At 35.6% G+C, this 27,490-nt stretch overlaps 1 long non-coding RNA gene across 4 annotated transcripts in view; it reads right to left on the reverse strand.

Annotated features, from left to right (window-relative positions):
• Positions 1-10,874: 10,874 nt before the first annotated feature.
• Positions 10,875-27,490, reverse strand: part of LOC139079838 (uncharacterized) — a 95,012-nt gene continuing 78,396 nt past the window's right edge. For 2 of the 4 annotated variants that reach the window (XR_011533797.1, XR_011533799.1), the window contains 3 exons: positions 22,480-22,627; positions 20,826-20,885; positions 10,875-11,879 (listed from right to left, as the gene is read on the reverse strand). This is a non-coding gene — a long non-coding RNA (uncharacterized lncRNA). Of the gene's footprint in view, positions 11,880-20,825; positions 20,886-22,059; positions 22,628-27,490 lie in introns of all 4 variants that reach the window. The other 2 variants (XR_011533801.1, XR_011533800.1) reach the window with 1 other exon arrangement.

The raw sequence follows: 27,490 nt of genomic DNA on the forward strand, positions 1-27,490 counted from the left end.
ATGTCTTTTTTGAGAGCATTTGAGGGTAAAAAAGATACAAAGTCAAATTAACCCTTGGAAAGGTATTACATACTATGTCTGCCCTATTTTTCAAGAATGATGAACTCTGTGGTACCAAGTGGCCTGATAGCAATATTTTAATATATGATGCCTATTGAATATAAATAGGACATTTTACACACTCAGTTTTAATGAAAAAGTATCCTTGAGGAAATGAGGTTTAAAATGAGAAGGAGATGAAGAGTAGAACTTAGCTGGGCAAAGTATGCTGGGGCTCTTCCTAGTGAGAGAACAGTACGTATAAAGGCTCTGTGAGTGGGGTAGGGAGTTGATGAGAACTTGGCTAGCATTTAAACACTCCATAAAAATTACAAAAGACCTAAATACAATGAAAATATTATCATATTGGCATGGAGACTAATATTATAGGCAGTTTATCTCCAACCACATGATACAGATGGCCGTACTACTTCAACTATGAAAGTAAAACAATAAAATCCCTAGAAGAAAATATGTAGGAATATCTTGAACACAAGATCAAGAAAGACTCATAACACATGGTGCTCAAAGCCCAAAATTAAATTATACATATGTGTATATAACATATATATAAGTATATATAAATTGACTAAATCAAAATGATTTCTCATCACTGAAATATATTGATAAAATTGATAGAGAGGTAATACCTTGGGACAATTCATTGCAACATTGAAAAACAACAATAGCAGAAAAAATTTTAGGATATAAATGGATTCCTTCAAAAGAGTACTAATTGAAAATTGCAAGAAAATAAACAATCACTTTTTGTAAATGGAAACTCATATGGTTAAAAACATACGGAAAGATATCCAACCTCACCAGTGGGCAGAGATATACAAATTAAAGCTTCAAGGGGATACCTCACACCCGACAAATTGGCAAATATTAGAATATTGAATATCAACAATCAGTGGTATAAATAACTAGGCAGCTATTTTGTAGAATAATAGAACATTACTATTAAAACTAACTATGGTATTAAGTTTTTGCTGGGTAAAACTTAACCTCAAAAATCTGGGGGCCGTCCCGGTGGTGCAGCAGTGAAGTTCACAGGTTCTGCTTCTCGGTAGTCCAGGGTTCATTGGTTCGGATCCCGGGTGCAGACATGGCACTGCTTGACAAAAGCCATGCTGTGGTAGGCATCCCACATATAAGGTAGAGGAAGATGGGCACAGATGTTAGCTCAGGGCCAGTCTTCCTCAGCAAAAAGAGGAGGATTGGCAGTAGTTAGTTCAGGGCTAATCTTCCTCAAAAAAAAAAAAAAAAAAACAACTCACAGGCACCCAAAAATATGTATATTTTTGTCCGTATATCTGCTCTACTGTTGTTTCGTTGATCTAGGCCGGGTTTGGCTGGGGCCAGTTGGTCTCTGACTTCTAGTTGGGGTTATGTTAACACTACCTGTTATCGTCCTGGGGCTCAGGCTGAAGGAGCAGCTGCTATCTGAGGCATGCTCTTCTAAGAGTAATCTTAGGAGCATAAGAAGCCAAGAAAAATCCTGTAAATGCATTTAAGCCTCTGCTTCCATCTTGGCCACAACAACCTCATTAGACTTGCTAGTTACATGATGAATTACAACATCAGTGAAGTAAGGGAATAGATTGGCTACTATAGTGGAAAGTACTGCAAGATCACACAGTCATGGGCATGAGTATAAAACCCCATAACCGGGAGGAGTAAGGAATTAGATGCAATAATCCAATATTTCACTTCACTATATTCACACCTTACTACCCTCAATCCAACATAAATTCACAAGGAATCATATATGGAAATGTCTGTTATAACATTGTATCTTCATTTGATCCTCTCAAAGCCTATGACAAGGACTTGAGTGAGGCTGATTCATTTGAGAGGTGATCCAGGGACTGTGGAGAAAATGATTGGGAAGACTGTGACAGGGAAGGAAGAAAGAGCAGTAAAGTATGTGTGATGGAGCTCATGACCTCTGTGGATGACTAGAGATGAATTCCACTGGTGACCAGCTGAGGAAACGGAGATCATACTTCACTTGCCCTCTGCAGGCTATGTTGAGGTCAGCTATTCAGTCCTCCATTCTTAGACAGTAATTCCTGGGTGTTAACTCTCCACATTTCTCGACTGAGCAAGCTTCCTCTGCTTCCCTTAAAGCAAAAAACAGGAAGAACGTGTTTTTTTCCTGAAATGGGATGCTTCCTATATGCATGGGAAATTTCAGTGACAACTGTAGGTGAGATAACAGGTAGCCCAAGGAATGTCTCCTGCAGCACAAAAAGCTTCGAGTAGGCATTGCTTCTGATAGTAATCTATTGAATATATTGTAATTTTCTATCAATAGTGGGCTGTAAAGGGAAAACATCTTATATAGATACAATTAAGTTTTCAACAATCTTAGAGAAAGAACAAACTATATTTGGGAAACTTGGTCTAAAAAATATTGAACCATCACCATTGATGATAAAAATCGTCAAAATTTATTGTTAACTATCATAATCCTAATAAAAAATCATCAAAATTTATATAAATAACCTCCAAATAGTACCTTATAGATTTATGCATACACATACATCACTTAGACATAAATTCAATAACTTTATGAGAGTGAGTGTCAAAGTCAGGAAGAAAAATACAATTGGAGCAAGAGATTAAGGAGAAACATTAGAACAACAATGAACAAGATGATGATGACAATGTCCAATGAATAGAGCATAAGCAACTCAATTCTATGCATCTGAGATTCCTGCATTTGAGATTCCTCCAGATAGATAGATAGATAGATGATAGATAGATAGATGGATGTAGGTGTAGACAGACATAGATATCAGTACTTAGCCTATGTAATTATATTTCCATATCTCTATCTGCCTCTATCTATCTTCTATTTATCGCACCTCTATTTATCTTTTTGCTTAGCAGCCCCCATTTCTACCACAGACTGTTTACTTCTTCCTGAAATAGTAAGTTCATTTAGAATCAGATGAAACTATTTAGAGAATAAGAAGGAAATCCACTACTTAGAAAAATTCATTGTTTCCAAACTTTCTAAATTAAAACAGAACAAATAACACCTGCTAAAAGGCTCAGAGAAAGCTCTATGGATCTACCCTACTTTCAGAATTAAGGCAATGGTTTCTGAGCTGAAATGAAATGCTCTAAAACAGCTTATATCTAAATACAACACGTGGATGTCAATACTAACATCAGGAATAAAGCCAGAGGTGCAATAATTTAAATGACATTTTAAAGACAATTTATGTTTGTAGAATATTTGTACAAAGGTTCTCAAATATTTAATATTCATGAGGTAATTTCCATATGAGCAAAAACATGAAATTGCATTTTTCAGTATTGAGACAGACTGGTGTTTGTCTAAAGACTTCAGATTCTATCTTTTTTTGGGTTTTTTTGTTTTTTTTTAAAATTTTTATTGAGTTTATGATAGTTTACAACCTTGTGAAATTTCAGTTGTACATTATTGTTCGTCAGTTGTGTTTTAGGTACACCCCCCTCACCCTTTGCGCCTCTCCCCACCCGCCTTTCCCCTGGTAGCCACTAATCTGTTCTGTCTACATGTTTAACTTCCACATGTGAGTGAAGTCATACAGAGATTGTCTCTCTATCTTTTCTATATGTTTAAAGAAACAAAAGATATTGGACAGGTGAAGACAATATATTATCTTTGAAATTTTTATAGATGGTATGTTTAATTCACAGATTTTAAGTAATTAAATTGTCATTTTATGGAATAGATTGTCATTTATGGAATAGAATCCAATTACCACTGATTTTCAAAGGTTTTGAAAGCAAATTACAATTGATATCTCATTTTCAGCCCTCCTCCAAATCATAATTCTCTCAATCTTTAAAATATAGGTACAGTATATGTTAAATTAACTTTTCTACAAATTGAGTATAACACCTTACCATGATTCTGAGAATTAGTTGATGATGACTGAATAAAAGTTATGATGTACACCAAAATAATGTCCAGGTACAGTTAAAGTTATTATTGTGCCTTCACTCTTAAGGGAAATTAAAAAAAATCTGAGCTGCAGCTACTTAATAATGAAAGCCACAAAGAAGTAAAAATATAAAACTCAGTGAAGTATTTTAGAATATGTTTATTTGTTACAATGATTTTTTATAATTTCAATAATATCTAAGGAAACTAAGATTGAAAAATACATCATGCAACACATTTCAAATAAAGCAAACATTTAAAACCCATGTTTGGAAGAGAAAAAGTAATTACGGAAATCGATATGCTGTTAAAATATATTTCCTTTCCTTTGCATGACAGAATATCCACTTTAAATCTTTTTAATACATCTTATATTTGCATAAAACATCTCTCAGTGGATACACAAGAAATTGGAAACTATAGTTATCACCGAGGAGGAAATCTGGAAAACTGGGAGGAGCGAGGAGCAAGAGACTTACATTTCTATCCCTCCTTTTTTAATCTTTTGAAATATTCACTATATTTGTTCATTATCTCCCCCAAAATAAACATTATAATTTTAACCAAAAATGTAAAATAAAGCAAACTTGTAAATATCCACAATTGGCACAAAGAGAGCAATTATGTAAGCCTTTATGTTACTGAAATGTGATATTCTTTCTTGGCATGAAGGAAATCTACTAACTCTATAAAGAATATTTCTTTTAAATCAGCATGTTCAAGTCTCTTAAATTGACAAAACTAGAAATAGCAAAATAAATGTCATTCCAGTTAAAGTTGTTCATTTTCAGCAAATTAAAATTTTATTTTAAATTATGTTAATTATTTTTAAATGTAAAGGTACCATATCACCTGTAAATACATGTGCCTGTGAATCTGACCTTATGTGCACAAGATGAGTTGTGTCGTGGGTGCAGAGAAGTGTGCCTTTGTCCAAAGTAGAAACACAAACTTTAAAGGCAGAAAGGCAAGATCAGACTTGTGATATTTAAGAAAGAGTTAAAAACAGCATAGTTGGTAATTCTTTGTACTTCTTTAGTATAGCAAGAGCATAAGGGAGGTTTTTTTCTCCTCTTCCTCAAATCTTCTAAGCTGGATAATACAAAATATAACAGGAAAGAAGAGCTAGGGAGGTGGTTAGCATTGCACAGGTGAGAGATGGTCTCGTGCATGGATTGTGTGCCTAGGCTGTAACTTCTCCATAACCCTCAGTAGAATCTTTCACTGTTGCTATATAGTGTATGGAAAATCTTCACTCTATTTTTTCTTTATAAATTATTAAATTAACTGGTAAAATAACCTCAGGATAAATAACTTTTGTTTAACTTTATAAGAGGATTGCAATGATTAACTTTTATTTCCAAATGAGACTTTGGGAAATTTATCACATTATTTGGGAATTATAACACAAAATACAAGTCTTTTTAAAATTCCAAAGAACAGAATTCTTAGGATTCCAGCAGCATAGCAAGCCTGTATGCATAACGGTGGAACATGGTGGAACACATGAGCACGTGTTGGTGCTTCTTGGGGTTTTCACAGCCTGGAGTGTGCCCTTTCAGCCGTTGAACAATGGATTCTAACATTGTTCCTGGCAGCATATGAACTCGAGTTTCTAGGCAACTTGCAGAAGAAATGCATTCTATTTATGGTTTCATCTTTTTGAACTCAATTATAAGAACCTTCATTAAACCCCATGGGTAGTTCTTGGAAAATTCCAGTTCCAGTTGCTATCTTTTGTGCTTTCACATAGAAGCACTATGTGTCAGCATTTTACAGAACACAAGGTTATCCTGAGTTCTAAAAGCAGTTCATTAAGAATGATATGTTTTGAGTAAAATCCAAAGACCCCTACATATTTATAATAATCACAATTGACTTCAGGGATTCTCCAGTGAGTTTCACAACTCTCCAATGAATATCAGTTTTTCTCGGCTTTTCAGAGACTCAGGAGCTCAGAAATGCCTGTGGCACCATCTTTACTATGAAATCACTGGCAGTGTTTCAGCTACTATGAAAGCCCTGTAAAAATTTTGCCATGTCAACAAATATTTAATTCTGTTCTTTAACAGTTCCATCTTTGGTAGACTACTGTCTAATATTAAATGCTTAATGACTTATTCTAATAATAAATCGGGACTACTTTTGAGGAAGAGTTCTATCAGAGAGAAAATCATTGCCTTCACAAGAGTGGTACAGAAACTGCACACACACACACGCACACATACACACAAATGCTTTGAACTATATATGTTTTAGTGATCGTACAAACTTAAAATATATTTCACTCTCTGTGAATCCACTTTTTGGTTCCACATTTCAATTAGATTGTGAAAAGCAGGGTATGGTCAAAGGGAGAGCAATTTAACAGGCGACATCTCTGAGAAGCTGAAGGAAGAACAAATAAATGAGCTTGTAATTCAGGCTGGAGAAGAAAAACCAAGGTGATTTAACAGATCCCGCAGTGCCCTGGCAGGCTGTATTTCACAACTCACCAATTTTGTACTCTTCCATCAAGACCTGCAATCAGTGTTTGTTCATGAGAGAAATTTTGAGGAGTGACTCAATTATCTATTTAACATCAATCATTAAATATATAAATATTATTGTTATAAGGCAAAAGTACAGTTATTTCCTTTTACAGAGGTATTTCAACAAAGAAGTGGCCTCATACTAAAGTGAAAAATAAAGATTGAAATCACATGGAATTGGGATCTGATAATTATTGTTTAAAGAGCACATTGTGTCTTTAAACAATAGGAGAGTATGAATATGAAAATTAACCCAGGTCAAGTTTTTTTTCCCCAAGTTAGGAGAAAAAGGCCTAAGGAAAGACATATGTTGACAGTTACATTAATGATTAATTTTACATAATAGTAAGATTCTGTAAATTAAAATACAAATGAACTAGGGAGAGTGAAGCAATGGTTCTTGAAGTGTATTCATCAGACCAGCAGTGTGAGCGTTACCAAGAAATTTGTTAGAAATGCTAATTGTCAGGCCCCATCTTGTGTTTACTGAATCTGAAATTCTGGGAGTGGGGTCAGCAATTTGCTTTTAACCAGGTGATTTGGATGCAACTAAAGTTTGAAAACTCCTAGTGTACAGGAGGGTGATGGAATTTTAACAAATGGGGTATTCTTATGGTACATCTAATTTCCTAGGGAAATGAGAGACAAGATGATGTTTTGATGACTTTGTTTGTCTGTCTCCATTTACTTAATCAAAGGACTTCTGTGTGCTTGCATACAGTTTAAAAGATATTCTTTGGTCCCTGGTATTTTAGAACAAATTCAGTAAGAAATATAAACATTGTCTCACCAACTCAAAGATTCAAAATTTACTGTTTTATTGCAAAGAATTCTCAGGCATATTTGGACTGTCATATTTATTCTAAATATCGGGTATAAGTGGCATAAATAGAACTCATTTTAATTTGTTCTTTATAAATTGAAAATTAGTTAAGATTTCTTCCTGAATTTGAAATTCATGTTAATTTTTGTACTTTCTTAAAGGAAATAATTAATAGCTTGAGATGAAATTGCTGGTATCATTTTTAGACTACAGGAAACACATATTAAAGAGTTTAGCAATTTGTGAAAAGCTAGGCTTCAGATACTGTGTCTTTAAAAAATGAGACATGGCAAAGGGGAGAAGAACATTAGACTAGGAATTAGAAGCCGTGAGATACAGTTTGGACTTTGCATTAAATATTTAGTGACCGTAGGGAATTTACCTGACATCCTGAGGCGTCCTTAGTCCATTTATAAAATGAGGATGGGCTCCTAGTGATGAGGATTTTTAGGCTGCTTAATTTTAAAATGGCTTATGATGAGGATTTTTAGGCTGGTTAGTTTTAAAACTACAGCTGAGATTCAGGCTCCAAGGAGTGGAATTTGTTTGCCCCTTTGTTGGGAAATATTTACATTTCTAAGGGAAACCTCTATCTGTGAAGATGCCTCCCTCTCTGTGCCAGGAAGAAGAGGGGATGGTCTTATCTCTAGAAGCTCTTAATCAATGCCAGAGGCAAGAACTTAAGTTGGTTACGGTCTGGCAACCTCATGTAACTGACCCTCCCCCCCACCAAATCCTCCTTTGTCTTTAGCCGAGGATAAAATTCAAGCGGTGACTTCTGCCATTTACTCAATCCGGTTTGATTCTTATCTACCATTTTAACTTTTTTACATATTCTTTGTCTTGTAAAGAGATAACTCACATACCTATGCCTTAAATTTAGCCCTAACCCTCAACTTGGGGCAGCAGCAGGAGCTCTGACTGTCCGTGGGTCCTGTCCCCATGCACCAGCTCTGCCTGCCCATGGGCTCTGTCCCCATGCCAGCGGGGGCAGCAGAAGCGGCGGCAGCAGAAGCTCTGACTGCCCATGGGTCCTGTCCCCATGCTATTCCACACTATTCTCTAAATAAAAGAGCACTACTGCCAGATCTTGAGAGTCTAAGAAATCTTTCTTTCGACTCCTCAGCTCACCGACCCCGCATCATTAGGTCCTTTCCATGACTGGAATTTTAGGGGACTAGAAATACCTCCCTCAATACGGAGTTCGGTATGGCGTTGCCTAGAGATGGTACCAATCGAGCTGTATTTATTCCTGGCATTTCTGCAGTTTTCTGTACTTGGTTCTGCTACATTCTCCTCCTGCACCGCCAGAACCACATGTTCCTTACTAGGCAGCTCACATGGCTGCTGCCTGTCTCCTGATTTAATACAGCTATTTCAATTCACTTTTCTCAGACTTCATGAAGACTTTCTTTCTTCAAAGTGTCGATTTGAAGAAAATAAATCAAAAGTGTCCATTTAATATCATTCTGAAAATACATTCCTAAGATTTCTCTGAGGAATTTTCAAATGCCGCCTTCCACTCAGCGATTAAAATTACAAGCAAGTTTTATTACTTACAAAAGCTTTATTTAATTTATACATACAGCTATATTGGTTTCTGAATTAATTATATGGATAGCATTAAATTTTAAACCCATTACATTTTTATATGTAAATCAAAATTCTGATCCTTATATAGGCATCTCTTTATTTTTAACCACCCTGTCATAAATGAACAAGAATTTGAACAACTTTAAGTACTTTTGTCTAGAATGTCAGTGTTACCTGAGTTATTCTCGGCAGCTCCATTTTCCTTCCAACATAACTACTGTCAATCTTCTCATTGGGCTGAGATTCTTTTCTAAGAAAGAATGCTCTTATCTAGTTCTTATTATGACATTTTTGGTTATACTAAAATTATACAGACATAGATAATTTTTTTAAATTTCTATATTTATGACACTAACAACAATGAGTTTTAAGACTCATATATTTAAAAGAATCAACATGCAGAGATTCTTCATACTTAAGAAATAATATCCAAGCTGGTGTTTTTTTCTTGTAGTGAAGGTAGGCTCATTTTGGAATATACAATCCAACTAAATTCTGAATTATTGAATTATAAGCTTGGCAACTATTAACAAATAATTAAGCATGATATTTTTGACTATTTAAAAGCTATATGGCTCAATCTGCTCAATTAAATTTATCATGCCTTGAAACAATGCTATCCAGATTAAAAGCCTCAGAAATTTTGAAAGTCACAGAATTTTAGAATGGAAGAACTCTCTGTAGGTGACCTCTTAGGATTATTTTTTGTTTACATAAGGCTACTGTAGCCTTGAAGGTTAAGCGATTCCCCCACGGTTGTACATATCGCAAGTGGCAGGACCAGCAGATTCACGGTCTTCTGATTCTCATCTGGGAGCTCTTTCTGCTAAGAATGAGGCACGTTACTTAGGATGTCCTTGCTTCTGCCACACTGTGTCCTTGCTTCTGCAACACTGTTCTAATGTGACTTTTCTGTGGTTTTCCCTATTAAAGAAGCATTTCTTTTGAGCTTACTATGTGCAAGGCCCTGGGTTGGGTATTGAGGATATACCACTTAATGAAATAGCATGCCTGGAATTTACAAGCTGGCTTTAAGAGCAGCGCTGATTGTTGCAATAAGACACTAATTGTCATTTGTGTGAAACATTTGGGTTACTGCAGGATTGTGGTTAAGGTCTCCTAGGACACAATTTTTTAAAGTTGAAACTTTGTTTCAAAAATTTGTGAGAGTTTTGTTATTGATTTAGGCTATATTGAATAAACGGGACTAAAGTAAAATTGAGAATTATATAAAAAGCAAATTGGTCTTAAACTCCATATTAGCCTTGAGTCATGTCTGGAATATCTGTCTTAACAATCTAAAAGTTTAGTTTGTACTCAAAAACACAATTACAATAAAAAGCATAAAGCTTGTTCTTTATTTTTTGATGAATGTTATTCTAACTTCCGTATCTTCTGTAGGATGTTATTAAAATTCAATCAATAATATAGTCAATATATTATACAGGTGTGATAAAGTAAGCTGGTATTTTAAAGGTATTGACTTGCACAATGCAAAGTAGATTTACTTCATCCATCCAGATTGAGCTTGATATTTATTAGAAAATGGAATTTAATTTTAGGTTTTGTAGTTGTGTTGTTTTATGAATCTCCACACAGAACTCTGACCAATGGAAAGTCCATTCAAAGTGAAGAGCTCTGATAATGAAAATTGGAGATTTGAAACAGTTGCAGGATTTGCAGTTTAAAACAAATATGTTTACAACAAAACATTACTTAGCTGCCATTTTTTTCTGTCATTATAGATAACTTGGGACAAGCTAATAACAATTTATTGACAGAGTGCTCTATTAGTGATGTTCATTATTTTTCAATAAACATTGCATTTTAATAAAGGCTTTTAAACATTTGTTATGCCTGATTTAGTTACTAGTTATAAACCTGATTCAGTTAAAAGTGCATTCCAGGCAGGTCATTCAATAAAGAATCACAAGACAAGCTCGTTGTCAATTACCTTTTAAATATTAAAGAATTATATATTTGCAATCTTCATATTCATGAGACATTACAGAAACAAAAATTAATTTACTTAGAATTATGGGTATTCGAAATTTTAGTTGTATCTGAAATGAAAATATCACAGAAAAGATAACAGTGTGTAGATACAGAAATCCTTTCTGAATCAAAATAAGGTGTGCAATACACTAATAGCTTTGTAGTCCATTTGTACAGTAAAAATTCAGATTGTGCCTGCAAGATACAGAGTCAGTCTTACTCATTTGAATTATTTAAAGGAACAAACATCACTTTCAATGCCATAATAATGTGAAAATATGCTAAATGTATTATTTAAGTAAATGCTTTCTGACAAACAAGATGATTCTTACCTGAATGATTTAGAAACTGATTCTGCATGTACCAATTCACAGTATTTTGAAAAGCAAGTTTGTTCATGAGTTAAATATTGAAAGAGTGTTACAAAATATAGAGAAATTTGATGGGTCTAGGGAATTCTGATTTACGTTACTTTAAAGGAGTTTGAATTTCTACTTTTCACTTATAAAAGTAGTTACTCTTTCCAGAATTTGGAGAATTAAGTGTTACTTATGGAAGAAATCAGAGCCTGCTTACCAAAATGCAGATGGCACAATAGAGAGCAGTAACATGAAAATCTTCTTGAAATATTGATATCATTGATGCAAAATTATAAAGCCAGTGCTTTCATTTTCTATTGCTTTAATTTCTAAAGGGAGAGATCGAATATTCTCAACATAATTTTGAGGTAAAATAATTTCTTTGAGAGATTGGGGATCATGGAAATCATTCCCTACAGTGTTTTCAACTTTTCAACACTCTACACTGGAACCTCAATGATAATTCTACATATTACCATAAATGTTTTATTATTTACCAAAGCATAACTATATTTTCTTCTATTCTCCATCTCTCTGTCTTTCTCTCCGTCTTTCCTTCTCTCTTTCTTCTTGTACTTCTTCCAAATGTTTGGCACCTGTGTAAATAAATACAGTAGTAAGTAATTGAAACTTTCATAAACCCTTTGAAAGTGAACTTTGGTACTCATTAAACCTCTATCTGTATGTTATTTTTTAATTACAAAAAGCAAATATATTGACATAAATTCATTTCAAATTTTTTTCTTTTCTTTTTCTAACTGAGATATACTTGACATGTAACATTATACTAGTTTCAGGTATATGACATAGTAATTCCGTATATGAATATAGTGCAAAATGATCACCACAATCAGTCTAGTTAACATCCATCACCATACACTGCTACAAATTTTTGTTTCTTGTGATGAGAACTTTTCAGATCTACTCTCTTAGCAACTTTCAAATATATAAAACAATATTATTAACTGTAGTCACCATGCTGTACAATACATCCCCAGGACTTATTTATTTTATAACTGGAAGTTTTTACCTTTTGTCCCCCTTCACTCATTTTGCCCACCCTGCACCTCCCACCTCTGGCAACCACCAATCTGTTTTTTGTATCTATGAGTTAACTTTTTTCTTGAAATTGCATATATTAATGAAGTCACACAGTATTTGTCTTTCCCTGTCTGACTTATTTCACTTAGCACAATGCCTTCAAGGTCCATCCATGTTGTTTCAGATGTCAAGATTTCCTTCTTTTATATGGCTAAATAACGTTCCACTGTGTATATATATGACATTTTCTTTATACATTTATCCATTGATGGACACAGTTTATGTCATGTTTCAGCTATTATAAATAATGCTGCAGTGAACATGAGGGTGTAGATATCTTTTTGAATTAGTGTCTTCATTTCCATCAGATAAATACCCAACAGTGAAATTGTTGGATCATACCATATTTCTATTTTTAATCTTTTGAGGAAGATTGATACTGTTTTCCACAGTGGATGCACCAATTTACATTCCCACCAACAGTGCACAATGGTTCCGTTTCACCACATCTTCAACAACACTTATTATTTCTTATCTAAAAAAGTTCCTTTTAACCAAGGAAGAATAATCTTATTATCTGTTTGGTTTCACGTTTACTAAACTAGATAGCAACGAAAAAAAACAACTTAAAAATTATGAGTCTAATTAGGAAGCTGACTTTGACTCAGACCTTCCAACCAAAGTTTGAGAGTAAGACAAATTTTTGTTTGGCGCTACGTAAATAACCAGCTTTTCAGACACAGATTTGCTGCATGAAGTTTCAAGTGCAGAAAGAATTGTATTTTTGCAAATTACTATTATAAAATAAAACATAATCTCTCCAAAACCTTGATGTGTTTAAATGAATCCATTTAAAGACCGAGATTAAATATAAAGGTGTTGAGTGATTTATTCATTCAACTTTTATAGCTCCCAAATTTTGAACAGAATTAAGACTCATTTTAGTTAACTTTATATTTTCTATTTCATCTTGTGTATTCACAAGATCTTTCTCTGAAGAAATTTATTTAAAAGGCAATTATTTTCTTTTAAAAAAAAAGCAGTCAGGCCTAAAAGCCCAATCACTAGCTCTTGAGATAAAAATAGAATTCACATTTTCGGGATTTAATTATGGGGCATTTGTCTTGTTTCTTCTGGCATGCTTAATATCTAGAAAAATACCTAAAATTTGTAAATGCTCAATTAATATTTCTTAATATATTACTGAATTAAATTCTACTCAGAAAATAAATTCCTCATTGCTTTTATTCAGTTCATAATGCTGGCAAATTTTTCTAACCAATTGTACACTATTTGGCTAAAATAAATGGAAAAAAGCAAAAGAAAAAATATATATCATAAAATACAGATGATAATGAGGTAAAAATAGTGCTGAGATTAACAGGAGACATCATAAAGGCAAACTTTCATTATACAATTGTTTTTTATGTTTTAATTTAATTTTAGAGTTGTGAAATAATTGACTGAAATGGAAAAAGTAATCTATACCATGTCATCATGAATTCCTTTCTCTTCCCCTTTTTTTCACTCAGGCTGACTTATACTTCCAAACCCAGCAGAGTACTGATTTGGGCAATCTCCATTCCTGTAGACCAATGTATCTAAAGTATGTCGACTTCATGATCATACCATTCTTTGCAGCACAAATTAGCTCAAAAACAACTTACTAGTGCAAAAATTTGAGGTTTCTTCCAAATTTCTACTTCCTACCTACATTTCTTCATTATAAAACCATTTGCTTTAGTCTCAGAGTAACAAAGCAAAACATTGGATATAGGCCAGCTAAGATGCACTGAGTATGTAAATAATTTCATTTAAAATTTGAAGTAATCACAAGGAATACTGTAGCACTTTATTAGATTCAGTAATTTTCCGACTTAGTGTGCTATCGTAGAAAGATTTATGAAGAATATTTGGAGTCTGAAGGACTGGATGTAATCCCTATCTTATCATTTACTGAGTCTGACTCTTATTCAAGTCACTTTCTCTCATCATAATCTTGTAATTTCTTCAGCTTTAAATGTCTGTCCTGACTATACAAGGAGGTAGCTGTTATGTGCAAAATTTCAACAGAAATGTTCTTATAAAGTGCTATACATATGCAACTTAGTATTAGTAACATGAATGTTAAAGGTATCATTTGGAGCCACACTGGGAATGGCATTGTTACCGGCTCTTAGTTAATATCAGCCCTGATATTTGTTCCCCTACAGTGAACCCTGTCCATATGGGTTAAAACTAAAAGCACACATTCCCAGTTCCCTGGCTCTTTAGTTACACTCACATGTAAATGCTTGTTTCTTTAATCTCTGACTCCCTGAGAAGTTACAAATTGTTAAAGTTCAGATGACCCCATGCTTGGCTCCCTCTCAAGTCATGGCTAATCACAGGAACTTGAAGTTCTTTTACAGAGAAACTAACGTCCAGAGAATATCAAGAAACTGAAGCTTCTCAAGCCAAACTCCTTGGCTTCCTGATGTCAGAGTCTACCTTCCATCATGGAGATAAACAGCCAAGGACACTCATCAGAGAAATCCTTTGTCTCCTCCACTGGAAGCAGCCCCAGACACAGGCCACTGGGAAATTGCTGACCAAGAAGGCCATAGCCCCCTTCTCTTATCTAAAACTCCAAATGAGAATACTTACCCATTTCTTAATGGAGATCAAGAAATTTCAGGAGCACTGGTCCTTGCTTTGCTCCCTCTGCCTGGTAGAGTAAAGCCTTTCCTTTTTCACCCAAGATTCTGTTCTTGTTATTTGGATTGGCATCAGGATCAGAGACCGAAATTTAGGTAACAGTGTGCCCCCTGCCAGTGAAGGCTGTAGGTGGCTCTGCCACCTGTTCTGTGGAGTTGTGACCTGTACCAACCATGGCAGTCGTAGGAAGCGTGCCGGTGTCTCAGGAAACCTAGAAATGCCTCTGTCATGCTGTGATCCTCACTGGCTGTGGGAGTCATAGGAAGGACTTAGGGAGACCCAGGAGACCTAGAAATGGGAAGTATGGTCCTGTCAAAGAAGGTGAATCCTGAGTCTTGAATGTCTCCTGGCAGATTACTTACAAAGGAAAAGAAACACACCTTTCATAATTTCTAATTATCAAGAGCAGACCAATAGTTCAAGAAAACATCGTTCTTTAAACAGAGAGCAAACCAAATACTAATTTTTCAACAGCTTAATTTTAGATTAAAACCAATTGCTTAATTAAATTTATTGCAATCTCAGCTAGCCACGACCACACAGAAAATTCCTTTTCCTTATTATTTTTAGTAGTTTTCATAACATATATTAGAAATTTTAGCAGGGAATGATGTCAGCATCATGGTGGAGTGAGCTGTTCCCTTAGTCTCACCCCACCATATTTCAACCAAATGGATATTCATTAAGCAACAGAGGATTCCCTACAAAGCACAATAGGATGTCTGAGCAATCCATAGAGCCATATACCTGAAGGTGGGGTACTGGGATCCCAGGAAGCGATGGAAAGCGGTGGGCAGATCCACAACCCCTCCCCAGTGGCACCAATCTAGGTTGCAGGTCGCCATGCAGTAGCTGGTATGTGACTGTAAGAGGAGGTGGGGGGTACACAGGCCAGAGTGCAAACACTTTCACTTTCAGAGTTGCAACTTGGCCCCCAGGAATGCTCCAAACTGAGTGGCATGGTTTAGCCACCCTGTTGGTGACCCCAACAAGTGTAGCAGCTCAGGTGAACCACCCATGAGCACAGAGTGGGCCTGGGCATTTGCATGAATGAAAGAATCCTTCCCCCACCACCCCACATTGCACCAGCTCAGCTAGTCCCTGGCCAAGTCAGTGGATCTGCACCAGAGTGCCTGTGTGAATGTGTGACCTGCCAAGTGGCTGAAGCCAGTGGGAAAACACAGACAAGCCCTATAGGCATAACTTTCAGCACATGCAGAGGGTTCAGAAAACATACTCCTCCCTGCCCTTAGTAGTGGCAGGCAGAATCTGCGACCTGATACTACTACCATGCACGAGGAAAGTATCACTTCATCAAACACTATGAAGAACTACATTAACACTCCAGAGAAGAAGGAAAATAAGTCTCCAAAACTCAATCCTGAAGGCACAGCAATTTACAATTTACATGACAGAGAATTCGAAATAGTTGTCATAAAAAATTCAATGAGTTACAAGAAAACTCAGAAAGACAGTTCAATGAACTCAGGAATAAAATTAATGAGCAGAAGGAATTCTTTACTAAAGAGACTGAAACTCTAAAAAAAAAAAAAACCCAAACAGAAATCCTGGAGATGAAGAACACAATACATGAGATAAAAAACAATCTAGAAACCTTAAAGAACAGAGCTGATGTTATGGAGGACAGAATTAGTTATTTAAGGACAGAAATATAGAAATTCTTCAGGTGGAGGAGGAGAGAGAACAAAGACTGAAAAAAATGAATTCTTCCAGAAATATCCAACTCAGGAAGTATAACATAAAGTTTTTAGTTATTCAAGAGAGAGAAGGGAGGGAGAAAGGAGCAGAGAGCTTGTTCAAAGAAATAATAGCTGAGAACTTCTCTAATCTGGGGAAAGAATTGGACTTATAAGTATAGGAGTCTAACAGGACTCCTAACTACATCAATGTAAAAAGACCTTCTCCAACACATATAATAGGAAAACTGGCAAAAGCCAGAAGCAAAGAAAAAATATTAAGGGCAGCAAGGCAGAAGAGAATAATCTACAAAGGAAACCCTATCAGGCTTACACTGGATTTCTCAGCAGAAACCCTACAGGCTAAGAGAGACCTGGATGATACATTCAAAATAATGAAAGGCAAAAACTTTCAGTGAAGATTACTCTATCCAGAAAAACTATCCTTCAGATATAATGAAGAAGTAAAACTTTGCCAGATAACCAAAAGTTGGGAGAGTTCATCACAACCAGACCTCCTTTACAAGAAATGATCAAGAATGCCCTCATATCTGAAACAAAAAGACAAAGATTAAAAAACCTTGAGCAAGGCAAAATTAGAAAATTGCAGCTTTCTATGAAAACAATTTAGCAAACAATTGTAACATAAAAGATAAAGGGAAGGAAATATGGAAAATAACTGTAAACATTTCATTTTAATCACATACTCACAGCACAAAATAGAATAATCTGTGACAACAATAACTTAGCGAAGAAGAAAGGGATGGACCCTGCTTAGGCTAAAGGAGATAAGAAGCTTTCAGAAAATGGACTATCTCATCTATGAGATCTTTATAAAACCTCATGGTAACCACCAAACCAAAAATCAGAGCAGAGACACAAATCATAAATAAAGAGAAAACCATCATAGAGAACGACCAAACTGAATTGGCAGTCATAAATACAAGAGAAACAAGGGAAATATAGAACAACCAGACAACAACAGATAAAGTGGTAGTATTAAGCCTTCATATGTCAATAATTACTCTAAATATAAATGAATTGAATTCTTCAATCAAAAGACACAGAGTGGCTGGGTGGATTAAAAAACAAGACCCAACAATATGCTGCCTCCAGGTAACACATATCAGCTAAAAGACAAACAGAGACAAACATAAAACAACTATGAACAGATCTAAGTGGAGAAATTGACAGCAACACAATAATAGAAGGGGGGTCTCAACACCCCACTTACATCAATGGGTAGAGTATCCAGACAGAAAGTCAACAAGAATATAGTGGACTTAAATGAAAACTAGACCAGAGGGACTTAATAGATATATATAGAACATTCCATCCAAAGACAGCAGAATACACATTCTTCTCAAGTGCGTATGGAACATTCTCAAATGTAGACAATGTATTGGGAAACAAGGTGAGCCTCAATTAATTTAAGAAGACTGAAATCATGTCAAGCATCTTTTCGGACCACAATGTTATGAAACTAAAAATCAACTACAAAAAAAAAGCTAGGAAAGTCACAAATATGTGGAGACTAAACAACACACTACTGAACAACCATTGGATCAATGATGACATCAAAGGAGAAATCAAAAAATACCTGGGGGCAAATGAAAATGAAAACACATTATATTAACTCTTATGGGACACACCAAAAGTGGTTCTAAGGGGGAAGTTCATAGCAATACAGGTCCACTCTAACAAACAACTTAACCTATCAAATATATTACAAAGCCATAGAAATCAAAACAGCATGGTACTGGCACAAAAACAGACACCAGATCAATGGAACATAATTGAAAGCCGAGAAATAAAACCACACATCTGTGGACAGCTAATCTTCTACAAAGGAGCCAAGGACTTACACTGGAGAAAGGAACGTCTCTTCAATAAATGGCGTTGGGAAAACTGGACAGCCACATGCAAAAGAATGAAAGTAGATCATTATCTTACACCATACACAAAAATTAACTCAAAATGGATCAAAGACTTGAAGGTAAGACCTGAAACTATAAAAATTCTGGAATAAGATATGGGCAGTACACTCTGACATTGGTCTTAAGCAACATATTTTCAAGTACCATGTCTGAACAGGCAAGGGAAACAAAAGAAAAAATAAACAAATGGGACTACATCAAACTAAAGAGCTTCTGAAAGGCAAAGGAAGCCATGAACAAAATGGATATACAACTCCTCAACTGGGTGAAAATATTTGCAAATCATATATCTGACAAGGGATTAATTTCCAAAATATATGAAGAACACCTGCAACTCAACAACAACCAAACAAACAACCCGATCAAAAAATGGGGAGAGGATATGAACATTTTTCCAAAGAAGATATACAGATGGCCAACAGGTACATGAAAAAGATGTTTAACATCACTAATTATTAGGGAAATGCAAATGAAAACTACAACCAGGTAATCCTTACACCAGTCAGAATGACTACAATTACCAAGACAAAAATTAACAAATGTTGGAGAGGATGTGGAGAAAAAGAACCCTCATACACTGCTGGTGGGAATGCAAACTGGTGCAGCCACTATGGAAAACAGTATGGAGATTTCTCAAAAAATTAAAAATAGAAATACCATATGATCCAGCTACCCCATTACTCGATATTCATCCAAAGAACTTGAAATCAACAATTCAAAGAGACTTATGCATCCCTATGTTCATTGCAGCATTATTCACAATAGCCAAGTCGTGGAAGCAGCCCAAGAGCCCATAAACTGAGGCAAGGATAAAGAAGATGTGGTGTATATATATATACAGTGGAATACTACTCAGCATCAGAAAACCCAAATCATCCTATTTGCAACAATATAGGGTATCATGTTAAGTGAAATAAGCCAGACAGAGACAGACAAACACCACATGATTTCATTCATATGTGGAAGATAAACAAACACACGGACAAAGAACAAAGTAGTGATTACCAGAGGGGAGCACATTGGGGGGTGGGCCAAAGGGGTAGAGGGGCACACACAAACGGTGACAGACGGAAATTAGAATATTGGTGGTGAGCATGATACAGTCTATACAGAAAGTGTTAGATAATAATGTACACCTGAAAGTACACAATGTTATAAAACATTATGACCTCAGTAAAATAATTGATAAAAAATTTAAAAACAATAAAGTTATCATTCATGGGAAAACAGGACAGTGTATTTCATTGATGGAGGGAAGCGTATAGAAAAGTTTTGTTAGAGACTATTGAAATGCAGAATCAAGACTTCTTCAAGCCGCTGGTTGTATTCTCCTGTTCCATCTTCTTCAACTGTTATTGGATAATAAATTTAAATCAACAAATGGGTGTTAATACAGGAAAAATAATAGGTGAACCAATTCTACTCTCATCAAAAAACTTGAACAAAACAGAAGTTCAGAAATATATCATATTCACCTTACTGTTACAGCCAAGGATAAAGATGTTTAGAGAACTAAGGATACCAGCCTACCACATCAGCCAAATGGAATGGCTCATTGGAATCCTCATTTACACATTTTGATAAGGCAGAATGATGAAAACTCATTGTTGTCTTTTTGTACAAACTTGTCTGGATTATATTTGCACAAAATTTCATTTGGGTTCATTATCATTCATCCTTTTCCTTTTCTCTGGCTTAATAAATCCTTGCAAAGTAAGGCTAAACACAAATGGAGAAATAAGCTATCAACCTGAAATCATATGTGTTTATTTTTGTTCTTGAAGAAAGTTAAATTGCTCAAACTTAAATTCAAAATTTGCCATTGTCAATAAGTTGGTCTATATGTATTGAGCACTTACACGTTCCTGAATTGAACACATGTTCTTTAATTCTGTAATATGTAGCAAAGGATTTAAAAATGTAAGAATTACAAGAGATTGCATTAACATCTATATCAGATCACATTAGTTCATTTAATTTTGAGTAGAAAAAAATAAACCATGCATTGACTCTTTCACTAATAAATATATTACCAAAATACCTTTACATCTTTGATTTAGAAGCACACATGGACGAAAAACCCAAATGTTAAAAAACATTTGGAAACATGAATAAACACATATCAACGTATATTTTATATACTGAGTTTGCTTAAATAAAAGTGACTCACAGTTTGTAAGGAAAAGCTTTCCCACTCGTTCCTGGGTCCGTTAAAAAGGATGAATGGTCACTGGCCTAAGGAGAAAACATTAGAATTTATAAATTAATAAAAAGCAACTACAGAACACTTTCAAAATAGAGAATTAGAAATAAAGCTTTCTTTTACTGTTTAAATTCATTGATTGATTTCAGATCTTTTAATAATATCATGTAATATGACAAGCAGTATGCATTTCCTTTTGTAAAGTACTGATTTGTCCTCAGTGATTAGCCAGTATTAAGAACGTCATATGTGGAGATAGAAAAATATCCAGTTCCTAAAGTATTTTTAAAAATGAGTACTTTGTTGGACGCATGTCTTCATAATCAATTCTTCCAAGATATCTCAGCTAAGCATATCTAAAGACATAGTTCACTTTTAACAGAAAACATTTTTTATAAGAATGTGTATATCAGTTGACGGGAAAGAACTTTGCCTGTTCTAATCCCAGGTGCACACCACTCATCATGCCATGCTGAGGTGGCATCCCACACGCAAAATAGAGGAAGATTGGCACAGATGTTAGTTCAATGACAATCTTCCTCAAGCAAAAGGAGGAAGATTGGTAACAGATGTTAGCTCAGGGCCAATCGTCTTCATCAAAAAAAAAAAAAAAAAGAGTAACATGGAATTTAAATCTATATTTTTAGGTTTAAGGACAAAATTTCTGTTAGATTGAGTCTGACATATAGGCTTACCAAATTAATCTTAAAAATTTGGTGTTATATATGATTTTTGTCATAATCAAAACAGTTTCTTAAGAACAGTGTCTTAAGCCTCAGTTTTCTTATCTGTAAAATAAATATAACATTATTTACTATTGTAGACACTACTTATCAAACTCAATGAAGAAATGCAAATAAAGCACATGATTTACATACAATAGCTACTTAATCAATATTAAACATTGCATTTTTTTCTACTCTCTCCACATTGTGTTCCTCAGAGAGCTCATCCATATCTGAGATGTCAATCAGAAACTGAATGGGAAAGAACATATGAACTATGGTTGAATCAGGTCAGGACCCCAAACCGAGGTCTTCAAATCGAGGGATGATAATTTTCATAGCAAATAACTTTCTGGCCATCTTTTTCGTCATATTTCAACTGATGTATTGAATGAGAATATATTTAAACTGCTTTACAAGTCTAAATATCTAAATTTCTGATTCCTAAATATGTATTTTCACCTGTGACCACTTACCTAATTTCTAACCCCTCCTTTCTAATTTCTGAATGCCCAACCACTTCCTCAATTTTACCAAGAGTAGAGTTCATTTGACTCTTTTGCCCAAGGTGGTTCTTTCTCCCAAAGTCATCATATCTAACACTAGCAAGTACATTTCACAGGCAAAAGTCATAAGTTGTTTTGCATTTTTTTCCCTTTTATAATCCATATCCAGTCATCTTTGAAACCATGTGTATTAATTATCTGTTGCTGTATGATAAGTAACCCCACAAGTTAATGACCTAGAACAGCAAACATTTATTTTTCTCCCAGTTTCTGTGGGCAGGAATCTAAAGATGGCTTCACTGGGTCTTTCCTCAGGCTCTCTCATGAGGATGCAATCAAGGTGTTGATCAGGGATGCAGTCATCCAAGGCTTGACTGAGGGAGGACTCACTTCCAGGACCACTCTCACGGCTCGTTGACTTGTTGTTGAATTGCAGGTTTCAGTTTCTCACTGGCTGCTGACCAGTGGACTCCTCAGGGGTGTTTTTTGCCACCTTGGTCTCTCTATAGGACAATGCACATTATGGCAGCTGGTTTCTCTGAGTGAACAAATAAGAGATCAAGAGAAGTGAGCAGAAGGGAAGGTAGAGCATTTATTTTATTTATTTTTTGCTGAGGAAGATTGGCCCTGAGCTAACATCTGTTGCCTAGCCTCCTCCTTTTGCTTGAGGAAGACTTTCCCTGAGCTAACATCTACTACAATCTTCCTCTATTTTATATGTGGGACACGACCACAGCATGGCTTGATGAGTAATGCATAGGTCCGTGACTAGGATCTGAACCCATCAACCCTGGGCCACCAAATCAAAGTGCGTGAACTTAACCTCTCCACCACCAGGCTCGTCCTAATGCAGAGCATTTTTATAAGATAGTCTTGTGGGTGACATCTTGTCGCTTTTTTGGTATATTATGCATTAGAAGTAAGTCACTAGGTCAATTTACTTGTATTGACTGTAAAATAACCAGCAAAAATTGAATGCTAAATACAGTATTAGGATAGAGCTAACAGAGTGGTTGGAAATTTTATTGTAGTACTTATGCACGGCAGGCAAATCAGAGCAAAGTGTATATACACATGTTTATATATAATCTAATGATTATTCTTCAAATCTCCCCGAGCTTGCTTGGTGAACAAAGCTAGGCTGTAACATAAATGTTGTAGACTCTTAAGCCCTTAATGATCAAGTTGATCTTAACATTTTTGTATCTTAATTTATCTGCTTGTATAATGAATGTTAGTCAGACATATGTTATTTATATAACTAATTTGTAAACTATCATTTTAATTATCTTATTAAAGTTCTAGTAACTTAATAAGTATAGTATTATTACCTTTGATTTATTTTTTAACTAATTTCCAAATTGGCTCTTTAGGTCTGCAATAAATTTTGTTGTTGCTTATTTTTAGTCTTATCAAAACCTACTACAAATGCAATTTTTTGAGACTATAATACCCTGATAAGTGTTGTAACAAACTCATGCATTGAATATAAAATATATAAATAAATTTGAATTGGTTTCCTATTTCTGCATGCTTGGAAAGGGTACATGTAGCAATTTTATTTTCTGAGGCAAAAATTAGGACATATGGTCCAATGCAGTGAGTCAAAAAAAGTCAGATTATTATAATCTGCTCTGTGCTGGAAAATCTGACATATATCCTTGCCCTGTGTGTATACGCAATTCTCTGAAAAATACTTTTTGAGCATTTTTCTTGAGTTATTTTCTCGTATTTACAGTGTCATTTTCTTCCCACTGAAATTGCAGTAAATTTTACTAAACTTGGTGCATTGCTAGGAATAAAAAAAGACAAAGAATCTAAATTTAAAAATCAATAGCTATAGCGCTTCCAAGTTATAACCATGCAGAACTTGCCTTGCTTGACGAGTGTTTGAATTTCAAACTGATGAATTAGGTTGCAAGAACATGAGCTCATAAAAATCATCTTTTTCCTGCTCTCATCTCATACTACCATATAATCAACATTTCATCTTCCTTTTTTTCCTCTTATCATTTCAGTACTTTGGAGACAAGAAGCAAAAGTGTTTGTGTTAATTTTTTTTTCACTGTTCCAGCAGAGAAACTCAGGACATGAATCATAGAGCTAACAGCCCCGGAAAAGAGAGAGGCTGGCACAAATAGAAATTACATTTGGTTTTATAATTAACAACATAGGGAGCACTTTAGGACACAATTATTTCCCAAGTGTCATTGATTGTTATCTCTCTGCTGCCATTTTCCCATACTTAAGTCCTCACAGTATTATCGTTATCTGAGTCTGTATACAGTTTCTCTCTTTGGCACACACTGTGTTCTTTTCACCACTGATATTTCTGATGTTTCAAACACTAAGTGACTTTTCTTCAGGCTGCTAGGAGATAACAGAATTCATCTGTAGCCCTTGGCCATTCACACCTTCAGACTTCACTCATTCTTCTCTCACCATCTCTCTGTGACTAGGGACTGTCCCCTCTTCTGTGAGTTTTTAAAGAGTCTGAGAATGGAGAAAATGGACTCCGAAGCTTATAAGGTAAGAATATTGATTGTATAACACACTTACTGTAAGTAGATTATAATATACTGGTAGGAAGTTTGCTAAATTTGAGAGTGTGCGGTAAATTAAAGGATTTCAGAGTTATCTAGGAAGAGACAGGACCACAAGAGGCTGTACTGAGTGATGCTTGGACAGGGTCATATGAGAGACGAAGTCCTTTCCAACAAGACACCTTCCAGAGACAGCAGCGAGAGGCCACCACCCGGAAGCAGAATAAGGTCAGGAACCTCCAGGGGGAGAAGAGGAAGTTGGAGTAGGTGATGCATCAGCAGCAGCAGAATGAGGAGGCCCCAGGTCAGAGAGCACAAAGGGCAGAATCCGTATGGGGTCTTTTATTGCTAAAGGATTTGTCTTACCTTTACCACCAATATTTCTGGTTAATAAATGTTTGGTTAATAAACGTTGTGTGCGGTTTTGTGGAGTACACCACATTCATAGGCTCTAAATAGCTAAAACTGTGTTTACATGGACTATATTTAAAGCATTTGCAGATGTAAGAATTTGAGTTTGGCACTGACAGGCTTTGGGGTAACAGTGTAGTCTGCTGTGGAGAAATAAACAGCATGGGGGTCATTTTAGGCCAATACACAGGCGCCAACTCTGGCCCATTTATATAACAGAGTGTTCCATCAAAATAAAATGTCCACACAATAGATAAAATAAAATGTTCACCACAATATTTAGGACTGGAAGCTAAAAAAAGTATACCATATAGCTATTGATGCAATGGGCAAAAAAGAGACGATGAGTAAAAATGAATTCTGGGTGCTATGACTGTCCTCTGGGATTTGGGTAAATTTCATTTTAGGGTGTTTGGACAATAAATAATGTGGTAATTGCAACGGAGATGGAGAGATAATATGAAGATTAGTAACTAACCCAGGTTACTAAACCAAGACACTTATATTTTATATCCCCATAAAAATATCTAGAATGAGGTGCTATTTATGCAGCGTAAGTATTATCCTCTCTCTCCACTCAATTCTGAATTCCATGTGATCTATTGTTCATTGTCCGTATCCTAGGGATCCTGGAAAATTCATTTATTGATCATCTATTACTATAACATTATGAAATAAGAAAGGTCATCTTGAACAAAAGTACAGCCAAAGAACACTGCTCAGTCACCTTGCTGGGCATGACAGAGAATATAGATTATTATTGACCACCAAAGACCAGACCATGAGAGGAAGAGAGAAAGACGTTGAGGGAGAATTGCCAATGTTAGAATTTGACCTGGGCAATTCTGACGTGGTGCACTTCATAATAATTTCTGTTATTAACAAGGGTCCTATGTAACTAAGGAAATTTATGTACAATGGAGGAAAGGCTGGAAATATATAGCTAATAATAAATGACACAAAATAGGACAATACTAAAATGGCACAAGAGAAAATCTCCTCCAATTATTTTGAACAAGTTTTTATTAACATGGGCCCAAGTATATATGCTTTTAAGTAGTATTTTTTCTCTCCATGAGTGGTTCATTGTATTCTATGTGGGGGGAAACCCATATTGATGAGTTATAATGTGGGCTATTTGAGTTCTGGAACAAAATCATGCTTTCCTTGGTCAATGATTATTCTACTCCTGAAATAGAGGCCAAGTATAGTATTGGGTCCTGGAAGAGACTGAATGCTTTAACATGTGATACAAAGTAACTATAGAATCGAACTGCTCTTCTTGAAGTGGCTATTTTCTTACTTACTCACCTACAGAGCAGACGTGACCAGCAGCATGAATATCTTGGCTCAAGTAGGTTGAGAAATCACAATTAAGTTGCATTAGCAGGCAGATTCTTCGTGAGAATATCCTTGCTGCTCTGGCAGCTGAACTCTCATCATGGGAGTTATTCATGTTCAGTGTATGAATGAGAACAAAGATTCAAGACAGGTTTACAGATTTTTAAAATATAGTATACTGGGGCCAGCCCAGTGGTATGCTGGTTAAGTTCACGTGCTCCCCTTTGGTGGCCCAGGGTTCGCAGGTTTGGAGCCTGGGTGCGGACCTACACATCACTCATCAAGCCATGCTGTGGTGGCATCCTGCATACAAAATAGAGGAAGACTGGCATGGATGTTAGCTCAGTGACAATCTTCCTCAAGCGAAACGAGGAAGACTGTCAACAGATATGAGCTCAGTGCCAATTTTCCTCAACAACAACAACAAAAATAATAATAATACAATGACCTGAAGTGAAAGAACACTGTTTCATGGCAGCCCTGATGGACAGTGAGTAAGTAAAACTCTTCCCTGAAGAGAATTTGGAATTGTGCACAGGACCCATCTTTCCTAGAAGGGAAGAGAGGTAGGAATAAGCAACTACATTGATTAATAAGCAATGGCTAACAGTTTGGCTGCATTAACAGGGAATTGGAAGAGAAGATAGGAAGATCAGTGACCAAGTGACAAACGTAATGGGAAGTAGGTAGATGGACCTCTCATAATGGGCCCAGACTTTGAAAGTATTTGTATAACATGAAAATGCTCCCTCCACATTGCATTAGAATCAGCTGACAAGATGATCTTCCTCCTTCCCCAGACACCTCAGTGTTTGCTCAATGAGCTCGTGAACATGTAGCCGTGGTGCCAGAAATACTGGTTCTGGGCCTGCTCAACAATATACTTCCCCTCATTAAGGCTCACGTGGCTGCCGCCACCACTGAGAGCCATTACACCAGCAGCAGAAATCTATGTCAGGTTGTCAATGTGGCAGAATCCCTATAGTATATCAGACAGCCACCTAGCAGCAGGTTGATTACAGTGGACTTTCATCATCAAAAAGACTGCCATGTTTCAGAAAGAACACCATCTGCAGACGACCGAATGTTGTATTGTCAGCTTTGTA

The sequence above is a fragment of the Equus przewalskii genome, chromosome 27 (genome assembly GCF_037783145.1).
Source record: "Equus przewalskii isolate Varuska chromosome 27, EquPr2, whole genome shotgun sequence".
Classification (NCBI taxonomy): Eukaryota; Metazoa; Chordata; class Mammalia; order Perissodactyla; family Equidae; genus Equus; species Equus przewalskii.